The sequence below is a fragment of the Sorex araneus genome, chromosome 6 (genome assembly GCF_027595985.1).
Source record: "Sorex araneus isolate mSorAra2 chromosome 6, mSorAra2.pri, whole genome shotgun sequence".
Lineage (NCBI taxonomy): Eukaryota > Metazoa > Chordata > Mammalia > Eulipotyphla > Soricidae > Sorex > Sorex araneus.
In genome coordinates, this window is record NC_073307.1 from 135,063,466 (window position 1) to 135,078,917 (window position 15,452).

A 15,452-nucleotide genomic window follows, 5' to 3' on the forward strand; every position below is an offset into this window, starting at 1 on the left:
CTCTCTGCTCTTCCTCCTCCCTTCAGCCCCATCCTGTTTGGATCTTTCTAAATCATAAAAGCCTTGCTTCACCTAAGGCTGCCCACTTCACCCAGCCCGGACAGACCTGCTTGAATTCAGAATGGTCATCTGCACCGTGTCTAAAAGCACACTTTCTTTGACTTTACCTTCCTCTATTAAAAGCCAAACTTGACCCAGGGAGAGAGTATGGAATAAAGGTGATTGCTTTACATGCAGCTGAGCCCAGTTCAGTCTCTGGTACTGCAGAGGGTCATGCAAGCATGCTGTGTGATCCCTGAGCACTGCCGGGTATGGCCATAACTGATGTAGGCAAGTAGACAGGGAAGGGCCCCATGACAGTGGAATTCGTAGGATGTGATAAGAGCAAGAGCCCAGCGCTGCTGCAAAGTGCCCATCTTGTGAGCTCAGGCCTGGGAAACTTTCACCTGGTGCACCCTGCAGACCCAGAGAAGGCTGAACCCCCCTCCAAGAGGAGCTCCAGCAGGAACAAAAGGCCAGGAAAAAAATTTCAAAGAGGGCCATCAACCACTCCCAAGTCAACCTCCTTGGCAACCGCCCTAGCAACAGACTTTTCCTTAGGTAGAAGCGCCACGTGGGGGCAGGTTGGAAAAACCCTCTAAGGCCACCTTGCACAAAGGAAGGGCAGTGTGCATCTGTGGCCCGAGCCCATGTGCTGCTTGTGCCCACGTGGCCGAGCACATGTGGCGCCTGAGCACCTGTGTCGCTGGAGCACATGTGAGATATGTACTTTCATGCTTTCGTGTCTAATGCTAGGATGTGTGTAGGGGCTCTTCCCCCCCTGGAGAGATCCGTGTTCTCTCTTGAGTGCATTTCTCTCTCTCTCCATATTTTCACTACTAGTTCACTGAGAAAAAAAAATTTTTTTTAAGTCACAGGTTGTTTCAAGGCTAGAGAGTACCGAAGGCAAGGCCTTGCCTTGCATGCTGCTGGCCCTGCTTTGATTCCTGGCACCATGGATAGTCTCCTGAGAGCCTCCGGTGGGGTGACCTCTGAGCACAGAGCCCGGGAGTAGCTCCTGTACACTGCCAGGCGTGGCCCCCAAATAAATGAGAAGGTTTCACATAATGTATCCAGATTTTGGACGGAAGCTCTGAAAACTGAGACGCCCCTGGGCAGCTACATTTCCCCAGGGCGGCAGCTGGTGGACAGAGGGACAGCCGCGTCTCTTAGATGGAGCAAGCTTACCCCTTCCCAGTGTGCCGCCCTCGCTCGTCGCCTGCTGCAACTGCTCCCCTGTACTTTTGGTATGTGGGACCAAGTCGGGTCTCCTCTGGTGCTCCTGCTGTATCCTGGGATCTGGCGCCCACTGAGGGTTGTTCTCTCTGAGCCCCTGCATTGGTCACCTAGTAGGTTAACCTCATGGGAGAACCAGTCTTCTCTTTGCTAAGGACTTTGTCCCAGCAAGGTGATGATTTTGTTAGGAGTCGTTTGAATCGGGCTTCACGAACCTGTAGAATGTTCTTTTCTAAATGATTCTGATGACTGTAGACTTGAAGAACTAGATTTCATGGATTGGGAGACAGACAGTACAGCAGTCAGGGCAGGCTCTGAGCCGGGTTCAGTTCCTGGTACCACATCATCCTGAGCATCATAGCCTGGACCCTGGACCCCTCCTCCCCCCGCCCCGCCCCCGTGGTGTCCCAAATACTGCCACTGCAGGGCCCCAGTAGCATGACATCCTTACACTGAACCACGGGCACAGCTGATTGGGACTTTCTGGAGGAGCCCCCCCCCCCTGGCCTCCTAAACATCTGCTCTAAAAGTGCCATTTTATGTCTTGACCAGTGCGTGTTTACACATAAACACACAACATATATGAACAAACAACAAAAGACACACAACACAAACACACACTACAATTGAAAAAAAATCCAGGAAATAATTGTCATTACCTTTCTCCCCTCCCTCCTCTTTCTCTTTCTCCCCTCTTCTTTCTTTCGCCATTAATTCATGACCCACTGAATTGATTTCATGAGCCGTGAATATAGAATCACAACCTATACTTGGAAAAACACTGCCCTGGCTATGTGAATGTAAATTATCCAAAAATTGAGTATATTCCCTTTTAGTGCACATCACACCTAGAGAGCAACTTCCAGAGCATTCAGCTTTCCAAGAGGCCTGACAAAGTCTGGCAATCATAACCACTGATTTGGCGAATTTGTTCTCAGTGGGATTTGACATTGGCAGTTTCATGCACCCAAGCATAGAAATTAGTGAGCATTATTTTGAATGCAGACACATTGTGTCTGCTCTCTGACATGCCCTGTTTTGTTTGTCGTTAAATGAGGTTAATATTTACAGACATTCAGGGAGAGTGAGATGGGTCCTTTAAATCTTGTGTACATGCTGATGAGACATCATCAAAGGATTTACAAGGCGAAGGAAGTTTAATAAAACCTTCATTTCAAGTCAGATAAACCAGAAAACCTTGTTTTCTTTTGGCTTTATCGAATCATTTATTTGACAACTGCCCTTGGTGATCGGAATGAAGAAAATTGTCAACAGAATAAATATTCTTGCCCTCATGGGTCTTTCACTCCAGAAAATAAAATGAGAAACAAAAATTGGTGCAGCAGCCAAACACTGATGCCAGTAGAAAAATATCATAGCTTCACGGATGCCAAAATACATCATAGAAAAACTTAGATTTGCAAAAGAGGTGAGGTTGTAAAATTGCAGAAAAGGTGTTACACGGTGGCCTCGGTTATTTTGAGCACAAGCATTATTTAAAATAGAGACCTGAGTAACAAAATTAAACTGAAACGACCATAGGAAGGTAAGAAAAACTTTTTAGAGGCGAAAGCCTCTGTCATTTCCCTCCACGGTGCGTTTTCCAGAGACTCCAACTGTCCCCGGGACCTTCGCAGGCACCATTTGGCCGGCCTGGGGTTTGAAGCTGGGAAGCTCTGTGTCCAGGGCCCATGGACTTGCCCTGCTGTGGGGAAGGTTAACGGCCTCTCCAAGAAGGGCTATTTATTATTACCCCGGTGTGCCCCTCCTCGGAGTCATTCTGGCCGGTGGAGCAAAACTGCCTCATTACTCCAACTGTCATAGAATGAAAAATGAGCTCTATGAGGAATCCTCCTTTTTTGCTTTAGTAACACAATGACATTTTTATTATAATGTGTGTGTGTGAGTAAAATAAACCATGCTGCCTCCCCCTCCCCAGGCCTGGCCTACAGAGAAGAGGGAGACAACCCCAGTCTCCCCAGCCCCCAGTTCACCCCCCGCACACCTGCGCGAGGCATTCTGTTAGGGACCAGGCATTGCTTTCTGGGAGAGGGTGGGGAGGGGGCTTGGCTGGACTCCTGCTCCCGCAGCGTCACACGTGCCCAGCCATCTGGCATTCCCAGCGTGCACACGTGCAGGGCCAGGCTGCATCCCGCCTTCACATTCCATGCCTCTCTTTTCAAATGATCTTTGGTCCAATTGTATGACCTTGTATGTCTCTAGGACAGCAATTGGGGGTGTAGTGGTGTGGGGGGCGGGTGGCAGAGCACTCGGTCACTTTTGCTGACCCCAGTGATGGTGATTCGGTGGGGGAAATCCTGACCATCTCAGCAAAGCTTCCCCAAGCCCAGACGTTCGCTGTCTGCCCTGCTCTCTTCTTTCTGAAGGGGCCCTCACCTCTTTCAAAGGATTGCCTCCCACTTATTCTTTGCAAATGGAATTGAAAAGACTCGGGGTCCTTACCATTAGTGTGCTGATACTGTCCTCTCTCCCTCCCTTCCTCCCTTCTCCCTTCCTCCCTTCCTCCCTCCCTCCCTCCCTCCCTCCCTCCCTCCCTCCCTCCCTCCCTCCCTTCCTTCCTTCCTTCCTTCCTTCCTTCCTTCCTTCCTTCCTTCCTTCCTTCCTTCCTTCCTTCCTTCCTTCCTTCCTTCCTCCCTCCCTCCCTCCCTCCCTCCCTTCCTTCTTCCCTCCCTTCCTCCCTCTGTTCCTTTCTTCTTCCCAGATGCTATCTTCTTGTTCCTTAAACCAGAGCAGATTAACTCCAACCCTAGCTTTTGTAGCACTGTAGCACTGTTGTCTCGTTGTTCATCTATTTGCTCCAGTAGCATCTCCATTGTGAAACTTGTTGTTACTGTTTTTGGCATATTGAATAGGCCACGGGTAGCTTGCCAGGCTCTGCCATGTAGGCGGAATACTCTTCGTAGCTTGCTGGGCTCTCCGAGAGGGATGGAGGAATTGAAACCAGGTCCAGCCGGGTGCAAGGCCAACACCCTACCCACTGTGCTATTGCTCCAGTCCATCTATCACTTTTGTAGATTCCACATATAAGTGAAACCATACAGCATTTATCTTTATTGATTAGCACAATGCCCTTAAGGACCATCCATGTGCTTAAATGGTGGAATATCTTTTTATAATGACTGAATAGGATTTCATTGTACACCTGCACCACACGTTTCACCACTCCGTGTGCCTTGGCTACTGCAGATATCTCTTTGGCACAGGGATTTTGTTTTTGTATCTAAGCGGTTAAACTCTTGGATCAGCTGGATCAGATTAGAGCCCTATTTTTATTTTTTGAGGTAATACTGACTACCACAATGGTTGTGCCAATTTACATTTATACCAGTAGTACACAAGGCTTTGTTATTCTCCACATCCTTGCCAAAAATTTCACCTGTGTCCCACAGCTGAAGGCAGGCACTCTGCTGACTGAGCTGTATCCCCAGGTCTTTGGGATGATAGCTATGCCTTGCCTTTTGGTGACAGCCATTCTATTATTTCATTGTGCTTTGGATTTGCATTCCCCTGATAATTAGTGATATTAGATACCTTTTCCTGTACCTGTTTGACCTTTGTATGTTTTCTTTGGGAAGTTGTTTATTCAGTTCCTCTGCCCCTGCTCCCCTCTTTCTGAAATGGTTTGCTATTGTTTTCACTTGAGTTGTGTATAAGTTAATATAGTTTGTTTGTGTGCTTATATCACTGAAACCAAATTGTGTCAACACAATCACTGGTGAAACCTTAGACTTTTTCCTGATGTACAAAGATTGTTTTTATGGCTTTGTAAAATTATTCACCAAAGATCAGAAAGGTGGTGGCTCATGGTTTATTGTTTCTAAAAGAGTTTTTGGAGGAATGTAAAATAGATGACATTTACCACCCTGAAAGTTTCCATTGAATTCATTTTTTTTCTGCCCTTTATCCCCCCCATGGTGATTAAAGGGCATAGCATTTCTTCATCCTTCATGCTTCATTGATGTTTTTGTTAATCCTCTAATTTGAAGAAAAGTAGCCTCTAATGTCACACACTTTGGATTGTGACTTTTCCCAGAACCAAATAAGAAGGTGAAAGAAAATCAGTGAGATAACTTTTCCAAACCAAGACCATTCTGCTCCCTTTCCCATTCTCTTCTCCTTACTTGTTTATCCTCTTTCTCGGGAAAATGCCCCTTAGCCCCTTTTGAATGACTTCATTTGATCATTATCATAATCCCCCATCTCAATTTAGAATGAAAAACCAAAAGCCAGCCTTTATGGTGTGTTCTCACCTCTTTTTTCCCCCCTCCCTTGCTCTTTTATTTCCAGAATCATTTTATTCCAGTCCTCAGGGCATTTGGGGATGAGATTTGTTTGGAAGGAAGACTCAATACAGTATAAAGTTCCTTTACACCCATCTCAGAATAGAAAAAGGACTTAAACAATCATGAAAAAAAATTCCCAGTGGAGTCTGGGTTGGAGAGGCTACAAAGGCATTTTGTCTTTCCTAGCTGTGTCTTTGTGTCTGTTATCACTGTCTTTCTCTCTTTTATTTTTCTGTGTTTGTGTCTCTGCCTCTGCCCCTACCCTTTCCTTTTTATTTATCTATTTAATTTTTTTTCAGAACTGGGAAAGGTTAGACTTGGAGAGTGGACCATGGGAATCACTAAAGTCAGTGCCCCTGGGCTTTTGAAAAGATTTGGGCCTGTTTCCATTAAAGGGACAAGAATTTGTAGCAGGAAACATTCTCCGCAACTTTGGAATTGCAGAGTGTGGGCTCACACCCTGGCCCAGTCATTTCCTTGCTGGGTACTCTTGGACTAGTCTCTTAACTGCATTGTTGATGTCTACTGCATCTGAACCTGCAGACAGGAAAGTAGTGCAGTGGTTATGGGAATTAAATGAGATCATGTGTTCCATGTTCCTAGGCAATGCCTAGGAAATATCTGCCCCCCCCCACCCAACCCCCGCAGAAAGTGACACCTATTATATCACAAGTGAGTTGGAGGTAGGATCTGGATTAGTTCATGTTATAGGTTTCTACTCTAATGGACATCATTAACCACATTAGTTCGATCCATCTCTGCTTTCCAAGGTTTTCTGCCTTCTTGGCTTTTGACCTTGAGGTTGGCTATTCTGTGTATGACCTCATCTCGTTCCTTGAAATTAATACTGCATTTAAAATTCTACCAGGCTCCCTGTGGATCCACACATGTAACATGGATGGACTCGGGGAGTAAGTAGGATTTTGACTTTGTCCTTGAAATGGATGTAGAAATTGAGCTTATGTGGGGAAGGCATAGAGAGTTCCAAGAAAAGGAGCAGCACGAACAGAAACAGGAACTTGTGAACTCAGTGGTAGTGAAATGGTTTAGCAAGAACAAGCTACGGCGATTGGAGGCCCGAAAGAAACTACAAAGAAAGAGAGAGGAGAAATCAGGGAAAATGACTGGATTTGCCTACACAAGATTCCTTCCTGAACTTTGGAAGGACAACTTTTGTGGAGTGGTGAGGGCACACGCCAGGATGCAAGAGTTTGAATAAACAGGGTGAGGGATTGTGGTGCTGTCTGCTAGTAGAATCTTTTTATTCTCGCTAATTCTCATCCACTAGCTTTTCAGCTTAGGTTACTAGAGGTGGAATGAGAAATAAGTGGTAAGTATAGTGTGCTTTTCATAAACCTAATTTAATTTTAATACTCATCCTGCAATCGGAAAGTAAAACTTAACTTCTTTAGTTTAGAAATGTCCTGTTTTGGGGGACAGGGACTGTAAGTAGCTCACAGCAGGAGAGCACTTGCCTTGCAATGTGTGAGGCCCTGGGTTCTATTGGTTTAGATTCTCAGCATTGCCAACAACAGGAACAAGAACAAGATAGAAATGCTCTTTCTTTTTCTTTTTTGTTTTGGGGCCACACCTGGCGATGCTCAGGGGTTACTCCCAGCTCTGCATTCAGGAGTTATTCCTAGTGATGCTTGGGGAACCATATTGGATGCTGGGGGTCAAACCCAGATTGGCTGTGTGCAAGACAGATGTCCTACCCACTGCACCATCTCTCTGGATGTCAAATGCTTTTTTTTGTGAAGTGATGATGGTTGCATTGCAACCTTGTATGTTAGAACCACCAGAAGCTTTTAGGACAGTGCCGGCAGCTTCACCTTAGATAGCCAGATCTGAGTCTAGGGCACAGATCTTGTACTGGGGTGTGTGTGTGAGGGGGGTGAGATTTGTTTGGAAGGAAGGTGGGGGGGGGGTTGTGTCACAGTTCCCTAGGTGAGTTTCTGGGGAGGCCAGGCTTGTGAACCTCCCTCCTCTACATGGCGAGGTGTTTGTGGTGGTTTATTTTCATGTTTGAAGTGCTCTTATTTAGAAGACACACAGATAATGTGCCATAGGCATATTTAAAAAAAATGATCATAGTCACAGTTCATTAGGGAAATGCAAATCAGGCAACAATGAGTTATCACCTCACACAGTGAGAATGGCCTGTATCAAAAAGGCCAGAAACAACCAGCACTGACAGAGGTGTGGAGGGAAAGGAGCCCCCTTCACTGTTGGTGGGAATGTAAGCTGGTTCAGCCTCTCTGGAAAACAGTAGGGAGATTTATCAATGAAAAATGAATGTAGTGGGCCCAAGCTCAGTGGCTAAAAATACCTGCTTCGCAAGTGATGCTGTTGGCTGCGTACAGCAAGATCATTGCCCGTGGATCTGCTGTTGGGGACCTCCGGTGCCACAACAGGGTTTGATCTTTAGTGCACAGTCATATGTGTGTAAGCACCACAACTAAAGGTGTGTAAGCTTTTGGTGAGGAGAGCAATCCCTGTCGAGTGTCACAACCAGGTATGGGCTCTACACACCTCCCCTGTCACTGTAGCAACAGAGCAGAAAGGGAAAGGGTGAGGAGGGGAGGGGAGGGAGAAATCCACCTTATACTGTAGTATCACACTCCCAGGGGTCTATCTGAAGAGCACAAAGACACTGATTCGGAGGAATAGATGCTGACCTATGTTCATTGCAGGGCTCTGTACAATAGTTGACATCTGGAAACAACCCATGTACCCAACAACAGATAAGTGGGTAAAGAAATTGTGGTCTATATGCCCAAATGGAATGGTGTTTAGCTATCAGAAAAGTGAAAGCTTGCATTTTGCCTCAATGTGGGTGGAACTGGAGGGTCAAAGTAAGTCAGAGGGAGAAAGACAAATTCTGGACCACCTCACTCATAAGGCAGGTTATAAAGCAACAAAACCCAGGATCACAGTGTCCAAGAAATGCAAGTCCCCAGATTCTGACACAGACTGAGGTGACTAAGTGTTGAAGAGGGCTGGGTGGTGAAAGGTGGAGAGTGTCCAGGGGACTGTGGTGGAAGGATATTGGCATTTTGGTGGGGGATATGATACCCTAAAACATAGAAACATTTACAGTCTTTTAAACTAACATTGCCTCACTAACATGATGATGGTGATGATGATGATGATGATGATGATGATGATGATGGTGGTGGTGGTGATAATAATAACAATAATAATAATAGTAAAAGCTCTATTTGACAAAATTGAAAATTGGAGGTTTGGCTGAGAAGAAAGCTCAGGAGGCTAGAGCACATGTTCGACATGCTCTAGGCCCTGACTTTTATCCTGGGCACTGCATGGCCACCTGAGTGCCCTGGGTATAGCCCCAGTGACCTCCAGCTCTCCATTAAGTCAATATCATCAGTGGCGGCATTGCACAGGCCCAGTAGTACTGGGGGATCAGGGCCACCTCTTGTGGTTCTGGGGGTAGAGCTTATGGTGCTGGAAATTGAACTTGGGACCTAGAGGCTGCATGTGTTCCCGCCCTTTGATTTGTCTCCCCAACGCCTCTTTTCCCTCCTTTGTGTGGGAGGTTGTTTGGGTAAAGCGCTGCCTTCTCTCTAGCTGTGCATAGGAGGTGTTCCCCTTTTCTGATCTTGAAGGAGAAATGCCATTTCTTACACTTGCAGGTCTGAATTGTAACACCACATATCTGAAAACCTCATTTCTGCTTTGTGGTGCTTTCAGTTACCTTAATGTTGAAAGGTCAGGGTAGGAAACATCGTAAATGCAAATCATTTAATTTCCATTAGTGTTAAAGGTTACTCAGCCTGTGTGTTATGGTCAATAAAAATGATGATGTTTAAACCAGCTAATGCTCTTTTTCTTGCATGAATATTTTATATGAACTACACAGGAAGAAAAGTTTATAGTTTACCCAACATTATGGCCATGGGCAACTGGAGACTTATTTTCTTGTGTGATTATACAAATAACTCCTAGTATATGTGGATATTCCAATTGTAAAATGAATTACATGTGTTGTTCTTGGAGCAGAGCTTGTCTTGCAGACTAAGCTTACTGGCTAAGTCTTACTAATACAGACATTCTCTGAATTGCTAACTCCCTTAAGACTGTCTATAAATATGACTGTGTGGGCTGGACTCTGCTGAGGGTGTGGTTATGTTCTGCCACGAACAAACAGAAAGTGACAAGAGATAAGCTCTAGTATTATTTATAATACTTGTTCTGCACTGGTATTAGTACTGAAGTATACATTGTAGTATAGGCAAGAGTGTCTTGTCTTCACAGACCTCGAATTATTGAGACACAAGCTGCAGTAATACATGCTCCCCCTTTTCTGTGTGCTGAGAGTCTGCGGTTCCAAAGTTAGTACTTTCTCCAACCAGGGAAGAATTAGGTATGTTCAGTCTCAAATCTGTCAACATCCTATTGTGACTTCTTAGTGTATTGAAATGGTAGGTGAAGCTTTCTGCATAGATAGGTACTATTATTCTCTCGTTTTTTTTTTTATGGACAAAGAAATGAAATTACAGATGAAAGAGCTTGCTCAAGCAGGTTAGGGAAGTGAGAGGGTTTGACCACAGGTAAATGGTTTCCTGCTTAGAAGCTTTCAAATTTTGTTTTGCTTTTGTTTCTGGCAGTTCCAGGGATCGAACCCTGAACCTCACATACTCAAACAGGGACTATATTGCTGAATCACACCTCTAGTCCTCCCCCACAACCCCACTGCGTCCCCAGTATGATTTTATCCATGCATTCCACAGCCAGGAAACACTGTCGTAAAGGATGTCTCTCTAGGAAAGCACAGGAATGAGATTTTCCAGAGCTGACTCGTGGAAACTGAGTGCCCCTATGTAAAACCATTTCGCTTCAGATGGTTTAGGGAAGTGATGCATGGATTTTCACTTTCTAAAACTTGAGAAGTTTCGAGGCAACAAAACCAGTTTTGATTTTGTTTACCCCAGAACCTCCCAAACTTATTTGAATATGGAATCCTGTACCAAGAATAACTGTTGTGCTGGAGAGATAGTTCAGGGGCTAAGGCACTTGTTGTGCATGGGACTGACCCTTTGGACTGTGTGGTCCCCTGAGCACTGCAGGGTGTAGTCTTGGGAGGCCCCTGGGTACTCACTACCAGAGGGACCTTCCATTGGATCTTTAGCCCATCCAGCCAAGAATCTTATTTGAGCTGGGTTTCTGTCCCTGCCAAAAGAATAACTATAATCTTTCTGCAGAATAAGCTGACCTGCAACATGACTTTTGTTGGCTTTAGAATAATTAATTCTAGAAGAAGGTGTATTTCATTAATCCTAACTTTAAGATTGCTTTGCTATTTCTTAACAAAATGCATTAATATTTAAAGCACATAATAATTTTGGTCTTTTACTTTTTATCAGAGTGCAGTCTCTATACTTAGCTATGTTTATAGGATGAATGATAATATCTCCTTGTTGACACTGCCTCAGATACTGGGGGGAACAAAGATAGTAATAATGCTAATGAGGAATTGGGGAAGTAGGCCAGAACACATGGATCCCCTGAGTACCACTAAGAGTAATCCTCAAGCAGAGTTGGGCGTAGACCATCAGGTGCGGCCTCCAAACAAACAAAATAAACAAAATTTAATGAAAAAGTGAACATCTTAAGAACTCTGAACTGTTGTCTCCCATGCTGCTCCGTGCTGTGGTCAGGACACAGCCTCCCTCTCTTCCTGAGCTGTCATTTCAGTCTGTGTGTAGAGTGTTGAGAGTACTGTCAGGTCTAGTGCCTCGGATTAGTGTGTTCATGCTTATGAGAAGAAAACCAAAGCAGGGTCGAACAGAAAATTTGTGGGTGATGACATAGGTAAGCCTACGATCTTCAAGATCTGGATGTTTGTGGAAGCACAGCATATTGGCATTCCCTGGAAAGGCCTTGAAAACCCTACACTAGCAGTTGGCAAAGCCTTTGTGAAATTATAATTTCTTCATTTAGTAAATATGTTATCTAGTGTTTTTATTAATTGCCACTCTCAATTAGCAGATGAGCCTAGCAGTCTATTACAATTCTAACAGGCACTCATGAAGATCATCATTATAAATGCATCTTGCAACTTCCTAAGGAGCTTTCAGCGTCATATGAAAATTAAGCTTTGTACAGTATGGATGTAGCATGAAGCACATTCTGACAAATGGTGTTTTCTAACTCACAGAGCCTTGTAAAAGGACTTTTCAAAAATTGTGGTCAAAAAGCGTGACGTGTTTTCTACAGACGGGTTCACCATTTTTCCTGCTTGCAAGCACATGGCCCAATAGTGTTAAGTAGACTCACATGATTGTGACAGAGATCTTCAGAATTTCTCACCTTGTAAACCAGAAACTCTTTGACCTTTATGTACATATTTATTTTTATGTGTCCCAAGGATGAAACAGCTCTAGCCACCAACCCAGGCACTGAGCTAGAATGAACAAAAGGCCATCTGCTTTGCCTTTGATGTAAGAGTAACATCCCCAGTGAGGTGTCTCTTTGCCCATTGCCAGAAGTATTTAAAAAAACTCTTTACCCGGGGGCTGGAGCGATAGCACCGCGGGTAGGGCGTTTGCCTTGCACGCGGCCAACCCGGGTTCAAATCCCAGCATCCCACATGGTCCCCTGAGCACGGCCAGGGGTAATTCCTGAGTGCAGAGCCAGGAGTAACCCGTGTGCATTGCCAGGTGTGACCCAAAAAGCAAAAAAATAAAAAAAAAAATAAAAAAAAAAATAATAAAAATCCCAATATGTAAAAAAAAAAAAAAAACTCTTTACCCTTTATTATTTTTATTTATTTATTTTTTTAGTCACTCCTGGCTCTGTGCTCAGAGATTATTCCCGGTGGGATTGGGGGGAACAAATTCGTGTTGGGAATTTAACCCAGGTTGGTTGCATGCAAGGCAAATACCCTGACAGCTGTGCTATCACTCCGGTCCTGAATTCATTACCCTTTAATTTTCCTCTTAATTTTCCTGTTCTGCCTGTCCTTGGTAAGCACTGTCCTATTTACTGTCTATGAATTTAATTATTGCAGATCACTGTATCACTGTATCACTGTCATTCATTGTTCAAGCGGGCACCAGAAACATCTCCATTTGTCCCAGCCCAGAGATGTTAGCAGCCTCTCCTTATTCATCTTTCCCAACAATTGGAGGCTCTTTCAGGGCCAAGGGAATAAGACCTGTTCATATAAACAAACTCCTGCAGTATTTGTAGTTTTGTGACTTATTTCCCTTAGTGTTAGATCCTCAAGAATCACCCATTTTTGTAGTTTATGACATGATTTTCTTTTTTAAAGACTGCACATATATTGAATTTTCTTTATTCATTCATGAATTGATGGATATTTGGGTTGCTTCTCTAGCTATTGTGAATATTGTAAAGGGATTTGTAAAAATGAGACTATTTCTATAATAGCCTGTAAAATAGTTTATTTAATAGTCCTTTTGCTGACAGATTTATTGGTGACTCTTGATTTCCCCTGCCATAAATATCTGATGAGTATCTTTCACATAAATCACTGCCTGTATCTTTGATTATTTCCTTAGAATTAATTCCTTTTTTTTTTTTGCTTTTTGGGTTACACCCGGCGATGCACAGGGGTTACTCCTGGCTCTGCATGCAGTAATTACTCCTGGTAGTGCTTGGGGAACAATATGGGATGCTGGGGATGGAACTTAGATCAGCTGTGTGCAAGGCAAACACCCTACCTGCTGTACTATTGCCCCAGCCCCTAGAATTAATTCTTGAAACAGTGTTACTGGGTCAAAATTTTTAAGGTTTTGGGCACATACTATAAAATTATCTTCTGTAACCATGTGAACATTTCTCCATATCCTTGTCAATGTTGGGTAATGTCATTAAAAAGCAAAAAGGCCAAAGACTTGTGCCAATGTATTAGTTGAAAATGCCACCACATTGTAGTTTTAATGTATACTTTTTTGATTACATGCTGAGATTAAGCTTTATTTTCACATGTTTTTATTAAAAATTGTGTGTAATACAGTCTATTTTGTTTCTACTAATGTACTAAATATTTTTCTATTGTTTTTAACACTTTTTTGTAGAGTCCTGATTTTAAGTCTTTATCATATGTTATGGTTATCTCCCCCACTTGTTTTAATTTTCATGGTGTTTTTTGACAACTGACATATAATATAGCCAAATCAATGAATCTTTTCCTTTATGGCTTTTTTCTTCATGCATTATTAATAAGAATGGCAAAATACTAGGCAAGGCAAGCCTACTTTTCCCTGCTTTCTGTTCCAATTCAGAAAGACAGAGTTGTAGCTTTGGTAGGTTGGCACAGGAAATTACATATTTTATATGAAATTATTCACTCTAAAATGTTTATTTAGGGGGACAGGGATGTGGCTCCGGTGGTAGAGCATGAGTGGCATGTGTAGGGTCTGGGTCGATCCCCCGTACTATGTGGATCTGAGAAATGCCGGGGGTACCCAGGAGTGACTCTGGGCCTCCAATCACCACTGGGTATGGCCCCCAAATATGCTTATGGAGGCCTACCTTATTCTAGATGCTGTCTTAGACACCAGAGTCATAGTATGCCTCTGGATTCTTGCATAACGTGTCCACAAACTCTGGGTTTTCACAGATAACTCAAATTCCAGATTTCCAACTGTCTGTCTCAGGTGTCAGAGTTTGGCTCCCGAATTGTATGAGCTCCATGAGGGCTGGAGTGATAGTACAGTGGTTGGGCATTTGCCTTTCACGCAGCCGACCCATGTTTGATTCCTCCACCCCCTCGGAGAGCCCTGCAAGCTACCGAGAGTATGGAGCTCGCACGGTAGAGCCTGGCAAGCTACCCATGTGTATTGGATATGCCAAAAACAGTAACAATAAGTCTCTCAATGAGAGACGTTACTGGTGCCCATTCGAACAAATCGATGAGCAATGGGATGACAGTGATAGTAACTATCTCTGGAGCACATGTTGCCTGAGAACCCATCTTTGCCCCTTCCACCAGGACCCGGGTGCCTGCAGGTGCCAGGCTGGGTTTCAGGGGAAGGTGTTAATGCCAGGTGAGCTGTGTACCTCCTGGTTCAAAGAGGAAGCAGCATCTGGAGGTAACTGAGTAGAAAAGCCAAGCTACTGCCTTCTCTCCCTGCCCACCCTGTGCGTGCTTGCCTGTGGCCTTTCTGAGCTACGTGGGATCTTACATCCACTGGCTACATTTTTTTTTAAGTCCTTGCTACTCAAGCAAGCACCCATGGTTCCCCAGCATTTCAAAGGCCCTCTTTAAATACAGCATCTGGGACCACCGAATGGGAAAGAATATTTACCCAATACCCATCTGATAAGGGATTAATATCCAGGATATATAAGACACTAATATAATTGTACAAGAAAAAACCTCCAAACCCATCAAAAAATGGGGAGAAGAAATGAACAGAAGTTCCCTCAAAACAGAAATACAAATGGCCAAAAGGCACATGAAAAAATGCTCCACATCACTAGTCATCAGGGAGATGCAAATCAAAACTTCAATGAGATATCATCTCACACCACAGAGATTGGCACACATTCAAAAGAACAAAAGCAACCAGTGATGGCGTTGTTGTGGGGGAAAAGGGACGCTCTTTCACTGTTGGTGGGAATGCCTACTGGTCCAGCCTTTCTGGAAAACAATATGGACAGTCCGTCAAAAACTAGAAATTGAGCTTCCATATGACCCCGCAATACCACTTCTGGGAATATATCCTGAGGATGCAAAAAAAGCACAGTAGAAATGACATCTGTACCTGTATGCTCATTGAAGCACTGTTCACAATAGCCAAAATCTGGAAACAACCCGAGTGCCCTAGAACAGATGACTGGTTAAAGAAACTTTGGTACATCTACACAATGGAATACTAT

At 44.0% G+C, this 15,452-nt stretch overlaps 1 protein-coding gene and 1 non-coding gene across 4 annotated transcripts in view; one reads left to right on the forward strand and one right to left on the reverse strand.

Moving 5' to 3' along the window:
* The window catches only part of KIAA1549L (KIAA1549 like), a 304,514-nt gene that overhangs the window by 36,689 nt on the left and 252,373 nt on the right, over nt 1-15,452 (forward strand). The gene's annotated exons all lie outside the window — the stretch shown is intronic.
* LOC129406363 (small nucleolar RNA SNORA48) lies at nt 11,957-12,093 on the reverse strand. The gene has a single exon (XR_008630965.1). It is a non-coding gene; the product is annotated as a small nucleolar RNA SNORA48 (small nucleolar RNA).